The sequence below is a fragment of the Oncorhynchus nerka genome, linkage group LG9b (genome assembly GCF_034236695.1).
Source record: "Oncorhynchus nerka isolate Pitt River linkage group LG9b, Oner_Uvic_2.0, whole genome shotgun sequence".
NCBI lineage: Eukaryota > Metazoa > Chordata > Actinopteri > Salmoniformes > Salmonidae > Oncorhynchus > Oncorhynchus nerka.
The window spans coordinates 18,178,221-18,200,137 of NC_088424.1; the positions used below are offsets into that span (position 1 = coordinate 18,178,221).

At 61.6% G+C, this 21,917-nt stretch overlaps 1 protein-coding gene and 1 pseudogene across 1 annotated transcript in view; both read left to right on the forward strand.

Moving 5' to 3' along the window:
• The window catches only part of LOC115114364 (receptor-type tyrosine-protein phosphatase N2-like), a 212,412-nt gene that overhangs the window by 116,801 nt on the left and 73,694 nt on the right, over positions 1-21,917 (forward strand). The window lies entirely within an intron of this gene.
• Positions 8,634-10,949, forward strand: LOC135565784 (uncharacterized protein DDB_G0271670-like; annotated as a pseudogene).

Genomic DNA, 21,917 nt, shown 5'->3' on the forward strand with positions numbered 1-21,917 from the left:
AAATAGATGATGTATATTATTTGTGTTGGAGTTACCGAAGACCTTTGGCTGCAGTTTGGTTCTGCCACAACGCTTTCCTGACCAATTCACTGTTTGTACCAGCCACCTGGCCAAGAAAGCAATGGCATTTTGAGGAGCTCTCTCTCTCTCTCTCTCTCTCTCTCTCTTTGTCTGTGAATACACAGAGACATTTTTTTCTTCCCTGGGCATCAAAACAACCTTTCTTTTCTCTTTTCTCCCTGCCATCAATAGGAGCGGCAGCTGACTCTTCAAGCTCAATGCATCACGTCTGTCTGCCTCCACAGCAATCACCTTCATCACGAATCAGTCTCAGACAGGGAGAATGCCTCAAAGCCTCTAAAATGAATTGTCTCTTTTTGTTCGAGGCAGACTGAGGGGATTGTGATAACAATAAGGTCCACCACAATTATACTCTTTTTTTTTTATTTTTACATCTGGTACCACCACTACTACTATTTCTACCACTTCTACCACTAGTGCCACCACTACTTCCACCAATACCTACTACTACTACCATTATTACCACTACTACGTCTACTACTACTTCTACCGCTACTACTTGTACCACTACTTATTCTACCAATACTACTTCTACTAACATTACTACTACTACCACTACTACCACTACTACTACCACAAATACTTCTACCACTAATACTTCTACCACTACTTATTTTACCACTACTACTTCTACTACCATTACTACCACTACTACTACTACTACTACTACCACTACTTCTACTACCACTACTACTTCTACTATCATTACTACCACTACTACTACTACTACTACTACTACTGCCACTACCATTACTACTACTGCCACTACCATTACTACTACTACCACTACTACCACTACTACCACTACTACTTCTACCACTAATACTTCTACCACTACTTATTCCACCACTACTACTTCTATTACCATTACTAGTTCTACCACTACTACTACCACTACCACTACTACTACCACCAACACCACTATCACTATTACTACTACTACCACTATCACTAATATCACTACTACCAGTACTACTACTACCAGTACTACTACTACTACTACTACTACCACTACCACTACTACTACCACTAATACTACCACTAATACTTCTACCACTACTTATTTTACCACTACTACTTCTATTACCATTACTACCACTACTACTACTACCACTACTACTACTATTTCTAAAACTTCTACCACTAATACCACTACTTCTTCCACCAATACTACTACCACTACTACTATTTCTACTTCTATCGCTACTACTACCACTACTACTTCTAATACTTCTACCACTACTTATTCTATCAATACTACTTCTACTAACATTACTACTTCTACCACTACTACTATCACTACTACCACTACTACTACCATGAATACTTCTACCACTACTTATTCCACCACTACTACTACCACCACTACCACTACCACTACTACTTCTACCACTACCTCTACTACCACTACCACCAACACCACTATGACTATTACTACAACTACCACTACCACTACTACCAGTACTACTACTACCAGTAGTACTACTGCTACAACTACTACCACCACTACTACTACTACCACTACTAACACTACTACCACTACTACTACTACTACCACTACTACTACCACTACAACCACTACCACTACTACCACTACTACTACCACAAATACTTCTAATACTTCTACCACTACTTATTTTACCACTACTACTTATACTACCATTACTACCACTACCACTACTACTACCACTACTTCTACTACCACTACTTCTACTACCACTACTACTTTTACTACCACTACTACTACTACTACTACCACTACTACTACTACCACTACTACCACTACTACTACTACTACCACTACTACCACTACTACTTCTACCACTAATACAACTACTTATTCTGCCAATACTACTACTACTACCATTACTACCACTTCTACTACTACTTCTACTACTACCACCAACACCACTATCACTATTACTACTACTACCACTACTACCAGTACTACTACTACCAGTAGTACTACTGCTACCACTCCCACTACTACCACCACTACTACTACTACCACTACTAACACTACTACCACTACCAACACTACTACTACCACTACTACTACTACTACTACCACTACAACCACTACCACTACTACCACTACTACTACCACAAATACTTCTACCACTAATACTTCTACCACTACTTATTTTACCACTACTACTTCTACTACCATTACTACCACTACTACCACTACTACTACCACTACTTCTACTACCACTACTACTTATACTACCATTACTGCCACTACTACTACTACTACTACTACTGCCACTACCATTACTACTACTACCACCATTACCACTACTACCACTACCACCACTACCACTACCACTACTACTACTACTACCACTACTACCACTACTACTTCTACCACTAATACAACTACTTATTCTGCCAATACTACTACTACTACTACCATTACTACCACTTCTATTACTACTTCTACCACTAATACTTCTACCACTACTTATCCCACCACTACTACTTCTACTACCACTACTACTACCATTACTAGTTCTACCACTACCACTACCACCAACACCACTATCACTATTACTACTACTACCACTATCACTAATATCACTACTACCAGTAGTACTACCACTACCACTACTACTACCACCACTACTACTACCACTACCACTACTACTACCACTAATACTTCTACCACTACTTATTTTACCACTACTACTTCTATTACCATTACTACCACTACTACTACTACCACTACTACCACTACTACAACTATTTCTACAACTTCTACCACTAATACCACTACTTCTTCCACCAATACTACTACTACTACTACTATTTCTACTTCTACTACTACCACTACTACTTCTACCACTAATACTTCTACCACTACTTATTCTATCAATACTACTTCTACTAACATTACTACGTCTACCACTACTACTACCACTACTACTATCACTACTACCACTACTACTACCACAAATACTTCTACCACTACTTATTCCACCACTACTACTACTACCACTACCACTACTACTTCTACCACTAATACTTCTACCACTACTACTTCTACTACCATTACTACCACTACTACTACTACTACTACTACTACTGACACTACCATTACTACTACTACCACCACTACCACTACTACCACTACTACTACTACTACCACTACTACTTCTACCACTAATACAACTACTTCTTCTGCCAATACTACTACCATTACTACCACTTCTACTACTACTTCTACCACTAATACTTCTACCACTACTTATTTTACCACTACTACTTCTACTACCATTACTACCACTACCACTACTACTACCACTACTTCTACTACCACTACTACTTATACTACCATTACTACCACTACTACTACTACTACTACTACTACTGCCACTACCGTTACTACTACTACCACCACTACCACTACTACCACTACTACTACTACTACCACTACTACTTCTACCACTAATACAACTACTTATTCTGCCAATACCACTACTACTACTACCATTACTATCACTTCTATTACTACTTCTACCACTAATACTTCTACCACTACTTATTCCACCACTACTACTTCTACTACCACTACTACTACCATTACTAGTTCTACCACTACTACTACCACTACCACTACCACTAACACCAACACCACTATCACTATTACTACTACTACCACTATCACTAATATCACTACTGCCAGTACTACTACCACTACCACTACTACCACCACCACTACTACTACCACTACCACTACTACTACCACTAATACTTCTACCACTACTTATTTTACCACTACTACTTCTATTACCATTACTACCACTACTACTACTACCACTACTACCACTACTACAACTATTTCTACAACTTCTACCACTAATACCACTGCTTCTTCCACCAATACTACTACTACTACTACTACTATTTCTACTTCTACCGCTACTACTAGCACTACTACTTCTACCACTAATACTTCTACCACTACTTATTCTATCAATACTACTTCTACTAACATTACTACGTCTACCACTACTACTACCACTACCACTATCACTACTACCACTACTACTACCACAAATACTTCTACCACTACCACCAACACCACTATCACTATTACTACTACTACCACTACTACCAGTACTACTACTACCAGTAGTACTGCTGCTACCACTCCCACTGCTGCCACCACTGCTGCTACTGCCACTGCTGGCACTGCTGCCACTGCCAGCTGCTGCTGCCACTGCTGCTGCTGCTGCTGCCACTACACCACTGCCACTGCTGCCACTACAACCACTGCCACTGCTGCCGCTGCTGCTACCACAAATGCTTCTAATACTTCTGCCACTGCTTATTTGCCACTGCTACTTCTACTGCCATTGCTGCCACTGCCGCTGCTGCTGCCGCTGCTGCTACTGCTGCTGCTCTCTGCCACTGCTGCTGCTGCTACTGCCGTTGCTGCCACTGCTGCTACTACTACTACTGCTGCTGCACTGCCATTTGCTGCTACTGCTACTACCGCTGCCACTGCTACTGCTGCCACTGCTACTTCTACTGCCGCTAACTGCAACTGCTACTGCTTGTTCTGCCAGTACTGCTGCTGCTACTGCCACTGCCGCTGCCGCCAACACCATATCACTATTGCTACTGCTGCCGCTATCACTAATATCACTACTACCAGTAATGCTGCCACTGCCACTACTGCCACCGCCACTGCTGCCACTGCCACTGCTGCTGCCACTAATGCCGCTGCCACTACTTTTTTGCCACTACTACTTCTATTACCATTTGCTACCACTACTGCTACTACCACTGCTGCCACTACTACAGCTATTTCTGCAGCTGCTGCCACTAATACCACTACTTCTTCCGCCAATACTGCTACTGCTGCTACTGTTTCTGCAAGCTCTGCAGCTGCTACTGCCACTGCTGCTGCCACTAGTAAGCTGCCACTGCTTGTTCTGTCAATGCTACTTCTGCTAACTGCTGTGTCTGCCACTGCTACTGCCACTGCCACTGTCACTGCTGCCACTGCTGCTACCACAAATGCTTCTGCCACTGCTTGTTCACCGCTGCTGCTGCTGCCACTGCCACTGCTAATGCCTGCCACTAGTAGCTGCTGCTGCTGCTGCCACCATTGCTGCCACTGCTGCTGCTGCTGCTGCAGCTGCTGCTGCTGCTGACCGCTGCTGCTGCTACTGCCGCTGCTGCTGCCACTGCTGCTGCTGCTGCTGCCACTGCTGCTGCTGCTGCCGCTGCTGCTGCTGCCGCACCTGCTGCTGCTTGCCGCTGCTGCTGCTGCTGCTGGCGGCGGCGCAGTTCAAACGGCGACGCTTAACCGCGTAACGGCGGCAGCAACAGCAACAGCAGCAGCAGCGGCAGCAGCGCGCGCAACGCAGCAACAACAGCGGCAGCAGCGCAGCAGCAGCGCAGCGGCAGCGGCGCAGTTGATTGGACAACGGCAGCAGCCAGCAGCGAAAACAGCAACGGCGCGGCAACCCGGCAGCAGCAGCAACGGCAACGGCAGCAGCAGCAGCGGCAGCGTGGCAGCAGCGAGCAGCGGCAGCAGCGGCGTAAAAGCAGCGGCGGCAACGGCAGCGGCAGCGGCGAAACAGCGGCGCGGCAAGCGGCAGCAGCGGCAGCGGCAGCGGCAGCAGCGCAGCAGGCAGCGGCAGCGCCGGCCGTGGCAACCGCGCGAAAACAGTTTGGCAAAAGCAGCAACAGCAACAACAACGCGTAACAACAACGCGCGCAACAGCAACAGCAGCAGCAGCAGCAGCAGCAACAGCAACAGCAGCAACGCTTGGCAGCGCTGGCAAGCAGCAGCAGCAACGGCGGGTGGCGCGGCGGGGAGCCTTGGCAACAGCAACTTGGCGCGCGCGGTTCGGCAGCAGCAGAAACAGCAGCGCTGGCAGCAGCAGCAGCAGCGCCGAAACAGCAGCAGCAGCAACGGCAACGCGACAACAGCAACGCAAAAAACAGCAGCAACAGTAAACCAGCAACCTTGCTTAGCATAACAGCAGCGCGTAAGCAGCAACCCAGCAGCAACAGCAACCCCAGCTTGGCAAAAGCAGCATGCAAAAACAGCAGCGAAGCAGCAAAAAGCAGCAGCAACCGGCAGCAGCTGGCAGCGGCAACGGCAAGCAGAGCAGCAGCAGCAACAGCGTGGCAGCTTGCGAGCAGCAAGCAGACATTGTGTGGCGAAACGGTTGCGCATGGCGGCGGCAGCAACAGCAGCAGCAAGCAGCCGCGGGCGGCAAGCAACTGGCCAGCAGCAGCAGCGAAACCGGCCTGGCAGCCACGCTTGGCGCGGCAGCTGCTGGCGCGGCAACGGCGGCAGCAGCAGCAACGCTTAGCCGCTGTTGCTGCTGCTCGCAGCGGCAGCGGCTTGGCAGCTGCATGCTCTTGAGTTTTGGCAGCAGCAGCAGCAACAGCAGCAGCAACTAGCGGCCGCAGCAGCTGGTTCAGCGGCGAAAACAGCAGCAGCAGCAGCAGCAGCAACCACAGCGGCAACAGCAGCAGCGCCAGCAGCAACAGCAGCAACAGCGGCAATGACAGCAACGGCAGCGCTTGGCGGCAGCAGCTTGGCGGCGGCAGCAGCGGCGGCGGCCAGCAACGCGCGCAACGCTAAAAAGCAGCAACAGCGGCTGGCGGCGGCAGCAGCAGCAGCAACAGCGGCAGCGGCAGCAGCATGCGCGGCAGCGGCAGCAGCAGCAGCGCGCAGCCGGCGGCGGCGGCAGCAGCAGCAGCAACAGCGCTTGGCAACAGACAGCAACGCTTCAGCGCGCGCAGCAGCGAAGCAACGCTGCTTGGCGCTGCGCCGCAAGCAGCAGCAACAGCAGCAACAGCTTAAGCAACAACGGCCGACGGCGAACAGCAGCAGCGGACGACGGCGGCAGCGAAGTGAACGAACCCAACAGCGGCCAAGCAAACAGTGCGGCGAGCGACGCGGTGCAGCAGCAGTGGCAACGGCGGCGGCTTGACAGCGACAATGGCGGCGACGGCGTAGCAACGGCGACGCGACAGCGGCGGATGACGGCAACTGGCGACCGATGGCGAAGCCAGCGTATTGACAGCGACAGCGTTATTAGCAGCAACGGCAGCAGCGGCGAGCGATAGCGAAACCGTGCGGCTCGCTTAGCAACGCAACGACGCCGGCAGGTCGGCGGGCTTAGCAGCAGCAGCAGCGGCAAAACTGTTTGCAACGCGCGCGGCAGCGGCGATCGAAGCAGCAACGGTCAGGCAGCGGCGACAAAAACTGGCATGACGGCGGACGACAGCAGCGGCGGCGAGCAACATGGACTGGCAACGGCGGCAACAGACGGCAGCGACGAGCGAGCAGCCCAGCACCGACCGACGGCGACGGCGACGCGCGAAGCAGCAGCGAGCGACGGCCTTGACGAGCCGACGACGGCGACGGCGGCGGAGCTAATGACGACGACGGCGATGACGTACGGCAGCGGACGACGGCGGAGCTGACAGCAACGGCAGCGGCAGCAGCAGCTGGCAGCAAAAACGGCAGCGGCGGCGGCAACGAAGCAGCAGCAACGGCACAGCAACAGCAGCAGCAGCAGGCGACGGCAGCGGCGGTGGCAGCAGCGGCGGCGGCAGCCAGCGCGGCAGCTAGCAGCAGCAGCAGCGCGCGCGCGGTTCGGCAACGGCGAGCAGCAGCGGCAGCAGCAGCAGCGCGCAGCGCGTGCGCAACGGCAGCAGCAAGCAAGCAGCAGCAGCAGCGAAGCAGCTGACGGCAGCAGCGGACGGCAGCAGCGGCGGCACGCAGCGGCGGCAGCACGGCGGCAGGCGAGCAGCGGCAGCAGGCAGCGTGCGCAGCAGCGGCAGCCGGCGGCGTGGCGGCGGCAGCGGCGAGCGGCGGCGGCGGCGGCGGCGGCGGCGCGCGGCGGCGGCGAGCGGCAGCGGCGGCTGGCGCGGCGGCAGGCGGCGAGCAGCAGCGGCGGGACGGCGGCGGCGGCAGCGGCAGCGGCAGCGGCAGCGGCGGCGGCAGCGGCGGCGGCAGCGCAGCGCAGCGGCAGCGGCGGCGAAGCGGCAGCAGCGGCAGGCAGCGGCGGCAGCAGCGGCGCGGTATCGGCAGCAGCGGCAGCGGCAGCAAGCAAGCAGCGGCAGCAGCAACGGCAGCGGCGTAGCGGTGACAGTGGAACAGCAACGCGCGACAGCAGCAGCGGCGGCAGCGGCGGAACGGCAGCTGGCAGCAGCGGCAGCGACGGCTGGCGGCGAGCAACGGCGAAGCTGCGGCAGCGGCGGCAACGGCAGCTAGCAGCAGCGGCGGTGCGCGGCAGCAGCAGCGGCAGACGGCAGCGGCGGCGGCAACGGCGCCGAGCAGCGGCGGCGACAGCAGCGGCGCAACGGCGGCAAAGCAGCAGCAGCGGCAACAGCAGCAGCAGCGGCAGGCAGCAGCAGCAGCGGCAGCGGCGGCAACGGCGGCGTGACGGCGGCGGCGGCGGCGAGCGATGACGGCGGTGAAGCAGCGGCGGCGCAGCGGCGACGACAGCAGCGGCGGCGAACAGCGGCCGACGTGCAACGGCTAACGACGCAGCGGCAGCGCGCAGCAGCGACGGATGGCAACGGCAGCGGCAGCGGCGAAGCAGCAGCGGGCGAACGGCAGCGCGGCGGCAACGGCGGCAGCAGGCGAACAGCAGCAGCGAGCAGCGGTGGCAGCGGCAGCGGCGGCAGCACTGGCCAGCAGCGCTGCAGCAGCAGCAGCAGCAGCAGCAACAGCAGCAGCGGCAACAGCGCAACAACGCCAGGCAGCAACAGCAGCAGTAACGGCGGCAACAGCAGCAGCAACAGCGCGGCGGCGGCGCGACAGCAGCGGCAGCAGCGGCGCCGGCAGCAGCGAGCGAGCAACGGCAACGCGATGCAGCGGCAGCAGCAACGAGCAGCAGCAGCAGCAGCAGCAGCGGCGGCAGCAGCAGCGGCAGCAGCAGCGAAGCAACGCGGCGGAGCAGCAGCGGCAGCGGCAGCGGCAGCAGCAACAGCAGCAGCAGCGGCAGCAACAGCAGCAGCAGCAGCGATGCGGCGCAACTACGGTGGCAGAAACGGCGGCGAGCAGCAGCGGCAGCAGCGGCAGCGGCGGCGGCGAAAACGGCGGCAGGCGGCAGCGGCTGGCGGCTGGCAGCAGCGGCAGCAAGCGCGCAGCCAGCAGCAGCAACGGCGTGGCGACAGCCCGGCAGCAAGCAGCAGCAGCAGCAGCAGCGGCGGCAGCATCAGCAGCAGCGGCGACACGTCAAGCAGCAGCAGCAGCAACGGCAGCAACAGCAGCGGCAGCAGCAACAGCGACGTTGGCAGCAGCAACAGCAGCAACAGCAACGGCAACAACAGCAGCTAACAGCAACAGCAACGCAGCAAGCAACGGCAGCAACAGCGACAGCGCTTAACCGGCAACGGCAGCAGCAACAGCAGGCAGCAACGACAGCAGCAGCAACGACAGCAACAGCAGCGGCGGCAACAGCAGCGGCGCGCTGGCTACGGCGATGGCACGCAAGGCGACAGCAACGACTGCGCAACACGAAACAGCGGCAGCAGCAACGGCGCTGCTGGCGTAAGCAGCAGCGACAGCAGCTGAACGGCAGCAGCAGCAGCAGCGGCAGCGGCAACAAGGGTCACCATACGGCGGCGGCGGCAACAGGGTCACCAGACGGCGGCGGCGGCGGCGAAACAGGTCACCAGACTGGCGGCGGCGGCAACAGGTCACCAGACGGCACGGTGGCAATATGGGTCACCAGATTTGCAGGCATAACAGGTCACCAGACGGCGGCAGGCGATTGCGGTCAACAGACGGCGGCGGCAACGGGTCACCAGACGACGGCAACAGGTCACCAGACGGCGGCGGTGAAACTATGTCACCAGACGGCGGCGGCGGCAACAGGGCCAGACGGCGGTGGCGGCATAACGGGTCACTGTGACGGCGGCGGCGGCTATCATGGGCCACCAGACGGTGGCGGCGGCGGCGGCGGCAACGGGTCACCAGATTTGCGGTGGTGAATACTGACGGCGGCGGCGGCGGCGACAGGGTCACGACGGTGGCGGCGGCGGCGGCGGCAACAGGTCACCAGACATGATGATGATGATGATGGGCGGGGCGGGTCACCAGGACGGAGGCGACATGATGATGAATAGGCGGCACGATTGGGTCACCAGCGGTGCGAACAGATGCCGGGCGGCAAGGCGACGATGTCACCAGATTTGCGTCATAACAGCGGTCACCAGACGGCGGTGGCGGCGGCGGCGGCAACAGGTCACCAGACGGCGGCGAACGACAGGACGATGGCGGTGGCGGCAACAGGGTCACTCAGACGAGTGACATGATGATGATGGTCACCAGACGGCGGATGGCGGCAACATGATGATGATGACGGCGGCGGCAACTATGGTCACCAGACGATGATGACAGGTCACCGACCGCGGTATTTTGTTTAGACGGCGGTGGCGGCACAGGTCACCAGACGGCGGTGGCGGCGGCAACAGAGCGACATGATGATGGCGGTCACTCAGACGGCGGCGGCACGATAGATGAGACGGCGATGATGATGATGATGGCGCGGCAGACGGCGGCAGAGCGACATGATGATGAGGCGGGCGGGCAACGGTCATGATGAGCGACGATGCTGGGCGGCGGTGCGGTCACCAGAGTGACGGTGCGAGCGGCGGCGGCGGCAGCGGCGGCAGCGGCAGCGGCGGCAGCGGCGGCAGCGGCGGCAGCAGCGGCGGCGGCGACGTGGCGGCGCAGCAGCGGCGGCAGCGGCGGCGCAGCGGCGGCAGCAACGGCAGCAGCGGCGAGCGGCGGCGGGCGGCAGCAGCGAGCAGCGGCGAGCAGCGGCAGCACTGCTGCCACTACGGCGATGCTGCCGCGGCAACTGCTGCTGCAACCATAAGATATATGCAACATATAACTGCACTACCACTATCACTACTCACTACCACTACTACTACTACCACCACTAGTACTACCACTACTACTACTACTACTACTACTACCACCACTACTACTACAACCACTACTACTACCACTACTACTACTACTACCACTACTACTACTACTACCACTACTACTACCACTACTACTACCACCACTATACACTACTACTACCACTACTACTACTACATTTACACTTTACATTTAAGTCATTTAGCAGACGCTCGGCGGCGGCGCGGTCACCAGACGGATGAGCGGCACGAGATCGACGCGCGCGCGGGTCACCCAGATTTGCGGCGGTGGCGCGCGCGCGCGGTCACCAGATGGCTTACGTGGCGGCGCGCGGTCACCAGACGCACGGTGGTGGCAAATATGACCAGACGGCGGTGGCGGCAATATGGTCATTTTGCAGACTACGACGGCGCGGGGTCATCAGATTTTGCTTTACGGGGCAACAGGTCACTCAGATTGCGCAACGGCAGACGAGCGACATGATGATGGTGGCGGCGGCGGTCACTCAGATAGCGGTGAGTGACATGATGATGATGGGCGGTGGCGGTCATCACGATTTGACGAGGCGGCATGATGATGTCAATTAGACGGCGGCGGCGGCACAGGTCACCTAGACGGCGACATGGCATGATGATGGGCGGCGGCGGGGCGGGCACGATAGATGAGTGACATGATGGCGGCAGGCCACCGGGCGGACGGCGGCAGCGATAATGAGTGACATGATGATGGGGCAGACGTGGCGGCGGCAACAGGTCACTCAGACATGATGATGGCGGCGGTGGTATAACAGGCATACCAGATTGCGTCGGCCGGTCACTCGACATGATGGGGTGGTGGTGGCGGCGGCAACAGGCACGATAGACGGTGAGCGCATGATGATGGGCACTCAGGCGGCGGCGGGGGCAACATGATGACTGGGACGGCGGCGGTCGGCGGCACCAGACGGCCGAGCGATACGGCACGCGGTCACGATAGGGAGAGCGACATGTGGTGGTCCGGCACTAGACGGCGGTGGCGGTCCAGGATCAGGATGAGGACCATGATGATGACGGTGGCGGTGGGCACGATAGATGAGTGACATGATGATGATGATGCGCGCACCAGACGGCGAGGTCTCAGGCTGACATGATGACGTGTGGCGGTGGCACAGGGTCACGATAGGTGGTGGTTCAGGTTACCAGATGGCAGGCGGCGGCACACCAGATGGGAGTGACATGATGATGGGTGGCCCAAGCGGCAGCGACGGCGCAAGCTGCGACAGCAGCGTGACGACGGCGTGGCAGCTGGCGAGCATACTGGCGAACGACAGCGGCGACGGTGACAGCGGCGGCGGCAGCGGCGAAGCGCGACAGCGGCGAGCGGCGCAGCAGCGGCGGCGGCGTCGGCAACGGCGGCGGCGAGCTTGGCGGCGAAACGCGTGGCGGCAGCGGCAGCGGCAGCAGCAGCGGCGGCGCGCAGCAGCAGCGGCGAAACCGGCGGCAGCGGCCGGCAGCGGCAGCGGCGAAACGGTTCGGCAGGCAGCGTTGGCAGCGGCGGCGGCAGCGGCGGCGGCAGCGGCGGCGAGCAACAGCAGCAGCAGCAGCGGCAGCAGCAGCGCGCGCGGCAGGCAGCAGCAGCAGCGGCAGCGGCGGCAGCACGGCAGCAGCAGCGGCGCGGCGAAGCAACGCAAACAGCGCGGCGTGGTTCGGCAGCAGCGGCGGCCAGCAACGGCAGCAGCAGCAGCGCAACGGCAAGCATGATGATGGCCGGATTTGGGTGGCAAATAGATGGTGGCACAGGGCCACCAGGATTTGCGGCGGCATTAGGTCACCAGACGGCGGCGGCGGCGGGGCAGGTCACCAGATGAGTGGCGGATGATGATGGTCACCAGACGGCGGCGGCGGCACGATAGGAGCACATGATGATGTGGCGGCGCGGCGGCATCACTAGACGGTGGCGACATGATGATGATGGCGGTGGTGGTGGCAACAGGTCACTGGTGTGGATTGCGGCGGGTGTACAGGCCACCAGGACGGCGGCGGTGGCAACAGGTCATCAGATTGCGGTGGTGTATACTGCGGTCACCAGGATTTGCGGTGGTGGCAACAGGTCACTCAGATTTGCAGGCCAGGCTTAATTATTATGGCATGTAAGGCGGTCACGACGCAGCGGTGGCAGATGGTCACTAGATTTATGGTGGTGGCAACAGGGTCACTCAGACGCAGGCGGCAGAGGTCAGACGGCGAACGCGGCAGCCTGACGACGCGGCAACGGCAGCGGCGGCAACGGTCGAAACGGCGGCAGCGGCGCGACAACGTGAAACCGGCGGCAGCGGCCGAGCGCGGCAACGGCGGCAGCATGGCGGCGGCGGCAGCAGCGGCCGCGTTGGCAACGGCACGCAACAGCAGCAGCAACGCGGCGAAGCGGCAAGCAGCAGCAGCGGCAGCAGCGTGGCAACAGCGCGCAGCAGCAGCGAAACAGCAACGGCAGCGCAAGCAGCAGCAACGGCAACGGCAACACGCAACAACAGCAGCGAAGCAGCAGCAACGGCGCAGCAGCAGCAGACAGCAGCAACCAGCAACCGGCGAAAACAGCAGCAGCAGCGAAACCAACGGCAGCGAAGCAGCAGCAGCAGCGAAGCAGCAGCACGGTTGGCGACAGCGAACGGTGCAGCAGCGCGCAACAGCGCGACAGCAGCAACAAGCGGCGGCGACGGCAGCAGCAGCAGCGGATGGCGCGGACAGGTCAGACGGCGGCGGTGGCGGCAACGGGTCACCAGGCGGCGGTGGCGGCAACAGGTCACGGCGAGACGGCGGTGGCATGCAGGTCACTAGACGGTGGTGGCGGCGGCGAACGGGCTCGATGCAGACGGCGGCGGCGGCAACGGCGGTCACCAGACGGCGGCGGCGGTGATGCGGCGGCGAGACGGCGGCGAGGGTCGGCGGCGGCGGGGGCGGTATGGCGGGTCACCAGACGGCGGCGGCGGCGACGGTCACCAGACGGCGGCAGGCGGCAGGATAAGGGTCACTCAGATGGCGGCATGCGCGGTGGCAACAGGTCACCAGATGACGGCGGCAACATGGTCACCGATTTGCGGCGGCGGCAACGATACTCGGCGGCGGTGGTGGCGATCTAGGTCGGCGATTTGATAAAGTGGCGATACAGGTCACTAGATGGTGGCGGTGGTGGTGGCACAGGCGATAGACGGCGGCGGCACAGGTCACTCTCAGACGGCGGCGGCGGCGGCAACAGGTCACCAGATTTGCGGCGGTGGCACAGTGTCACCAGACGGTGGTGGCAGTGGCACAGGTCACCAGATCGGCGGCGGCATAACAGGGTCACCAGATTTATGGCGGTTACTGAGGTCACCAGACGGCGGTGGTGGCAACAGGTCACTAGACGGCGGTGTCATAACGCGGTCACTCAGACGGCGGCGGCAACAGGTCACCAGACGGTGGTACGCGGTGGCAACGGGTCACTCAGACGGCAGGAATATGGATCAATAGATTTGGCGGCGGTGGCAAGGGGGCCGTCATCAGACGGTGGTGGCAACAGGTCACTCAGACGGCGGCGGCGGCAACGGATCGGCGGCGGCGGTGACGGTGGTGGTGGCGGCAACAGGGTCATCAGACGGCGGTGGGCAACAGGTCACCAGACGGCGGCGGCGGTGGCACAGGTCACTCAGACTGGTGGGGCGGTGGCAACAGGTCACCAGATTTGCGACGGTGGCAACAGGTCACCAGATTTGGCGGCGATGGCAACGGGTCACCCAGACGGCGGTGGCGGCTACTACTACTACTCACTACCACCACTACTACTACAACCACTACTCACCAGACGGCTACTACTACCACTACTACTACTACTACCACTACTGGCTACTACTACTACTACAGACTACCACTACTACTACCACTACTACGGCTACATTTACATTTACATTTAAGTCATTTAGCAGACGGCGGCTGGCCAGAGCGACTTACAGAATTGGTCATTCAGACGGCGGACATCCAGTGGAACAGTACCACCACTACTACTACTACTGGTACCACCAACTACTACTACTACTACCACTACTACTACTACTCACTACCGCGGTGGTGGCAACAGGTCACCAGACGGTGCGGCGGTGGCGGCAACAGGTCACCAGACGGCGGGGTGGTGGCAACGGGTCACCAGACGGCGGCATGGTGGTGGCAACAGAGGGTCATCAGAGACGGCGGTGGTGGCAACAGGTCACCAGATGCAGTGGTGGGCAACAGGGGTCACTAGACGGCGGTGGTGGCACAGGGTCACCAGACGGTGGCGGCAACAGGTCACAGACGGCGGGCAGCACAGGTCACCAGGTCATTCAGACGGTGGCGGCAACATCACTCAGACGGTGGTGGCGGCAGCCGGGGTCACCAGACGGCGGTGGTGGCGGCGATGGGTCACTCAGACGGCGGCGGTGGCAACAGGTCACCAGACGGCGGCGGTGAACAGGGTCACTCAGACGGCGGCGGCGGCAACAGGGTCACCAGACGGCGGGTGGCGGCAACAGGGTCACTCAGACGGCGGTGGTGGTGGCAACAGGTCACCAGACGGCGGTGGCGGCGGCAACGGGTCACTTAGACGGCGGCGGCGGATGGCACAGGGTCACTCAGACGGCGGTGGTGGCAACAGGTCATCAGACGGCGGCGGCGGCAACAGGGTCAGACGGTAGACGGCGGCGGCGGCAACAGGGTCACCAGACGACGGGGCGGTGGCGGCAACAGGTCACCGGATTTGCGCAGGCGGCGGTGGCAACGGGGTCACTCAGGACGGTGGCGGCGGCAACAGGGTCACCAGACGGCGGTGGCAACAGGTCACCAGACGGCGGTGTGGCGGCACAGGCACCAGACGGCGCTTGGCAACAGGGTCACTCATGGACGGGCGGACGGCGGCGGCGGCAACAGGTCACTCAGACGGCGGCGGCACAGGTCACCAGACGGCGGTGGCGGCAACAGGTCAATCAGACGGCGGCGGCGGCGCGGTCACCAGACGGCGGCGGCGGCAAAGGTCACCAGACGGCGGCGGCGGCGGCAACAGGTCACTCAGACGGCGGCGGCGGCAACGTCACCAGGACGGCGGTGGCAACAGGTCACTCAGACGGCGGTGGCAACGGTCACTAGGACGGCACCGACGGCGGTGGTGGCACAGGCATCACCCAGACGGCGGCGGTGGCAACAGGTCACCAGACGGCGGCGGTGGCGGCGGCAACAGGGTCACTCAGTGGCGGCGGCCAGGCAACGGGTCACCAGACGGCGGCGGTGGTCCGGTCACCAGACGGGTACGGCAACACGGTCACTAGACGGCGGTGGCGGTCCAGGTCACCAGACGGCGGCGGCGGGTCAACAGGTCACCAGACGGCGGCGGCCAGGTCATCAGACGGCGGCGGCGGCGGCGGCACCGTCACCAGACGGCGGCGGTGGCGAACAGGTTACCAGACGGCGGTGGCGGCGCAGGTCACCAGATGGTGGTGGTGGTACAGGGCAACAGGACACCTAGAAGGTGGTGGTGGTACACTAGACCACTACTATAGACACCAGACCACGGCGGCGGTGGTACAGGGTCACCGACGGCGGTGGCGGCAACAGGTCACTCAGACGGCGGTGCATGCGGTACAGGGTTATCAGAGATTTGCAGGTGGCAACAGGTCACCAGACGGCGGCGGCATTATGGTCACCGACGGTCACAACAGGGTCAGAGACGGCGGTGGCGGCGCAGGTCACCAGACGGCGGCGGTGGCAACAGGTCACCAGATTTGGGCGGTGGTGGCACAGGTCACCAGATTTGCGGCGGCGGCGGCAACAGGCCACCAGACGGCGGCGGCGGCAACAGCCGCTGACGCTAGCGCGCGGCAGCAGCAACGGCGTGCTGACTCGGCAGCAGCGGCGGCGGCAGCAGCACCGCGGCCAGCGGCAGCGTGGTCGGCGACAGCGGCAGACAGCAAGCAGCGGCGCAGCGATGACAGCGGCAACAGCAACGGCAGCAGCAGCGCGCTGGCAACAGCAGCAGCAGCAAAGCACGGCATCGGCGCAACAACAGCAGCAGCAACAGCGGCAGCAGCGGCGCGGCAACGGCAGACGGCGCTGGCAGCAACAACAACCAGCGGCGGCAGAAGCAACGGCGACCGCGGCCAAGCAGCAACAGCGGCAGCAGCAGCAACTGACAGCGAAACGGCGCGGCGGCAAGCGACGAAGCAACTGACAAGCAGCAGCAGCGCAGCAGCAAGCAGCAGCGACGACGGCAACGGCGGCACGGCAGCGGCAACGGCATCGCAGCTGTGCCGGCGGAAGCAGCGGCAGCAGCAGCGGCAGCGGCAGCAGCAGCAAGCAACAGCGCACAGCAACAGCGGCAGCAGCAACGGCGCAACGGCAACTGACAGCAACAGCAGACGCGCTAGCCAGCGGCTCGGTAACTGGCGCGCAGGCAACAGGCAACAGCTGCGCAGGCGACGGCAACGGCGGCGACAACCGGCAACAGCGGCAGCAACGGCAACGACTGACGGCGGCAGCGAACGGCGGCAACAGCAGAACGGCCGAAAGCGGCAGCAAGGCAGCAACCGAGCAGCAGCGGCAGCCAGCGCGGCGGCGGCGGCAACGGCTGTGCAGCGGCGAGGCGACCTGGCGAAGCAGCAGCAGCGGCAGCAGCGCAACAGCGGCAGCAGCGACGGCAGCCAGCAGCAACGGCTGCAAGCGGCAGCAGCAGCAGCAGCAACGGCAAGACAGCAGCAACGGCGGCAACGCAGCAGCGAGCAACGGCAACCGAACAGCAGCACAGCGGCTGACGGCGGCAACAGCGTAACGGCAGCGGCGTAGCGGCAGCGAACAGCGGCGGCGGTGACGACGGCAGCAGCTGCAACGGCAACAGCAACGGCGAGCAGCAGCAGTGACGACAGCAGCAGCGGCGGCAACAGCAGCAGCAGCTGGCAGCAGGCGGCGGCGACGAACAGCAACAGCAGCCGACGGCAGCAGCGAGCAGCAGCGGCAACGGCAGCAGCAGCGGGCGGCAACGGCGGCAGCGAACAGCGAGCGCAACGGCAGCAGCAGTTGGCAACAGCAGCAGCGACGGCAACAGCAACAGCAACAAGCAGCAGCAGCCGACGCGCAGCAGCGGCGCAAGCAAGCAAGCAGCAGCAGCAGCGGCAGCAGCAACGGCAGCGGCAGCAACGATTGGCAACGCGCAGCAGCAACAGCGGCAGCAACAGCAACTGGCAGCAGGCAACGGCGAAACGGCGGCAGCGAGCAGCAACGTAGCGACGCAACATGTCCGGCAACAACAGCGGCAGCGGCAACGCAGTAACAACAGCAGCAGCAGCAACGCAGCAGCGCGCAACGGCCATGGCGAGCAAGCACGCGAGCAGCAGCGGCGAGCAGCGGCGGCAACAGCAGCGCGAAGCGACGCATCAGCAGCGCAGCAACAGCGGCAGGTTAGCGCTGGCGACAGCGACGACGGCGCAGCGGTAACGGCACAGCAGCGGCAGCAACGGCATGGATCGAACAGCAACAGCAGCTGCGGCGCAACGCTCGCTTAACGCACAGTTGGCAGCAGACAACGGCGACGGCGAGCAGACGACGGCGCGCGCTAGCAGCAGCGGCAACGGCGCAGCGGCAGCGAAGCAGCAGCAGCGCGCAACGCTGGCGAAGCAACAGCGAGCAGCGCGGCGGCGCTGGTTTGGCCAGCAACGCGTAACGGCAACGGCCACAGTTGCGGCAGCAACAGCAGCAGCAACGCGTAAACAGCAGCAACGGCGCGCAGCAACAGCAGCAGCTAGCAGCAACGGCACGCGAGCAACGGCAACGGCAGCAGCAACAGCGGCAACGCAGCAACGGCGTAAGCAGCAGCGACGGCAGCAACAGCGCAGCTAACGCTGGCAGCGATTGGCAGCAGCAACAGCAACGCATGGCTGGCGTAACAGCAGCAACAGCAGCAGCAACGCGCAGCGGCAGAAACAGCAGCAACGCAGCAGCAACAACTGACGCGCAGCAGCAACGGCAACGGTGACAGCAACAGCGGCAACGGCAACAGCGAACGGCAACGGCGGCAACGGCAGCAAGCAACTGGCAACAGCAACAGCAGCAGCAGCGGCATGCTGGCAGCAGCAGCAAACCGAGCATGGCAGTGCCAGCAGCAGCAGCAGCAGCAGCAGCAGCAGCAGCTGTCAGCTTGGCGCGCAGCAGCAGCAGCAGCAGCGGCAGGCAGCTTGGTAGCAGCAGCAGCGGCAGCAGCAGCAGCAACAGCGCCGCTTAGCGGCAAACAACGCGACAACGCGAGCAACGGCAGCAACATGCAACAGCAGCAGCAGCAGCGCAACAGCGGCAGCAACGCGCAGCAGCAGCAACGTCGCGGCGACAGCGTTTGGCGCAGCAACAGCAAGCGAACAGCAGCAGCGGCAACAGCAGCAGCGAAGCAGGCAACGGCAGCGGCAGCAACGCGCAGCTGGCAGCAGCGCAGCAGCGACAGCAGCGGCGCAGCAGCCAGCAGCAGCAGCGAGCAGCAGCGTCTTGCGGCAAGCAGCAGCAGCAGCAGCAACAACAAGAGCAGCGCAACGGTGTCTGGCAGCTGCGCAACAGCAGCAGCAGCAACGCATGGCAGCAGCAGACAACTGCTGCGCGCGCAACAGCTGCGCCGCAACAGCGCGCTGCCTTAGCAGCAGCAACAGCGCGACAACGCGCGCGAAACCAGCAACGGCAGCACCGGCAACAGCGCTAACGCGAGCTGCGCGAGCAACCGGCAGCAACAGCGCGTAGACGGCAACGGCAGCAGCTGGCGGTCGCAGCGGCAGCGGCAGCAGCAGGCAACGCCGGCAGCAGCGGCAGCAGCGGCAGCAACGGCGGCAACGGCAGCAGCAGCAGCAGCAGCAGCGCGCAGCAGCGGCAAACAGCAGCAGCAGCAGCAGCAGCGCTGGTTCGCTTGGCGACGCTAACGGCAGCAACAGCAGCTTAGCGTAGCAGCGGCGTGTAGGCAGCAGCGGCAGCGGCTGCACAGCGGCAGCGGCACGCAGCAGCAACGCGCAGCAGGCAACAGCAGCAGCGGCTGGCAACAGCAGCAGCAGCAGCGCAGCAACGGCAGCGGCGCTAAGCAGCAGCAGCGGCGGCGGCGGCAGCTGGCGGCAGCAGCAGCAGCGGCGGCGAGCGGCAGCAGCGCAGCAGCAGCAGCAACGCGTAGCGGCAGCAGCGGCAGCGCAGCAGCGACGCGCTGACGGCGGCTGGCAGCGACACTGCGCGGCAGCAGCAGCAGCGCGTAAGCAGCAGCGACGCAACGGCGCGCGTGCGTGCGGTTGGCAGCGCGTAACGCGTGGCGGCGTCGTACAGCAGCGGCAGCGTGCAGCAGCGAAGCGACAGCAGCAAGCAGCGGCAGCAACGGCAGCAGCAGCAGCAGCGGCAGCAGCGCGCAGCGCAGCAGCAGCAGCAGCGGCAGCGCGACGCGCTGGCAACTGGCGGCAGCGCGCTTAGCAGCAGCGGCAGCGGCAGCAGCGGCAGCAGCAGCGACGGCAGCGGCAGCGGCGGCGGCAGCAGCGGCAGCGGCGAGCGTGGCAGCGCGCGGCAGCGGCAGCGGCGACGACGGCTCGCGGCGGCGGCGCGGCAGCAGCAGCGGCGGCGCGGCAGCGGCGGCGACGGCGGCGGCGGCGGCGGCAGCGGCGGCGGCGGCGGCGGCGGCGGCGGCGGCGGCAGCGGCGGCGGCGGCGGCGGCGGCGCGGCGGCGGCGGCGGCGGCGGCGGCGGCGGCGGCGGCGGCAGCGGCGGCGGCAGCGGCGGCGGCAGCGGCGGCAGCAGCGAGCGGCGGCAGCAGCAGCGCTGGCAGCCAGCGGCAGGCAGCAGCATGGCGGCAGCAGCGGCGGCAGCAACGCAGCGGCGGCGCGGCAGCCGGCAGCAGCAGGCGAGCGGCAGCAACAGCGGCAGCAGCAGCGCAGCGAAACGACGGCAGCAGCGGCGGCAGGCAGCGGCAGCAGCGGCAGCATGGCATGTTGGCGAACGGCAACGGCGGCGGAACGGCCGGCAGCAGCAGCAGCGGCAGCACGTGACAGCAGCAGCAGCGAGCGACAGCAGCGGCGGCAGCGGCGGCAGCGAGCAGCAGCGGCAGCAGCAGGCAGCAGCAGCAGCGGCGGCAGCTGGCGCAGCGGCAGCGGCGGCAGCAACGGCAGGCAGCGGCAGCAGCGGCAGCAGCGGCAGCAGCGGCGACAGCAGCAGCAGCGGCAGCGGCGGCAGCGGCAGCAGCGGCGGCAGCAGCAGCAGCAGCGGCAGCGGCAGCAGCAGCAGCAGCAGCAGCGGCAGCGGCGGCAGCAGCGGCAGCAGCAGCAGCGGCAGCGGCAGGCAGCAGCGGCAGCGGCAGCAGCGGCGGCAGCAGCAGCAGCAGCGGCGACGGCGGCAGCAGCGGCAGCAGCGGCAGCTGGCAGCGGCAGCAGCAGCAGCGGCAGCGGCGGCGGCAGCAGCGGCAGCAGCGGCAGCGGCGGCAGCGGCGGCAGCAGCAGCGGCGGCAGCGGCAGCAGCGGCGGCAGCGGCGAGCAGCGGCGGCAACGGCGGCAGCGGCAGCAGCCCGGCGGCAGCAGCAGCAGCAGCAGCAGACGCGCTGGTGCACTACTACTACCACTACCACTACTACTACTACTACTAATACTACTACCACTACTACTACTACTACTACTACTAATAATACTAAATATCATTACTACCACTACCATTTCACCATTACCACTACTACTACTACTACCACTACTACTGCCACTACTACCACCACCACTACTACCACTACTACTACTACTATCACCACCACTACTATTACTACTACTACTACTACCACTACTACTACTACTACTACTACTACTACTACTACCACTACTACTACTACTACTACTACTACTACTACTACTACTACTACTAATACCACCACTACTACTACCACTACTACTACTACTA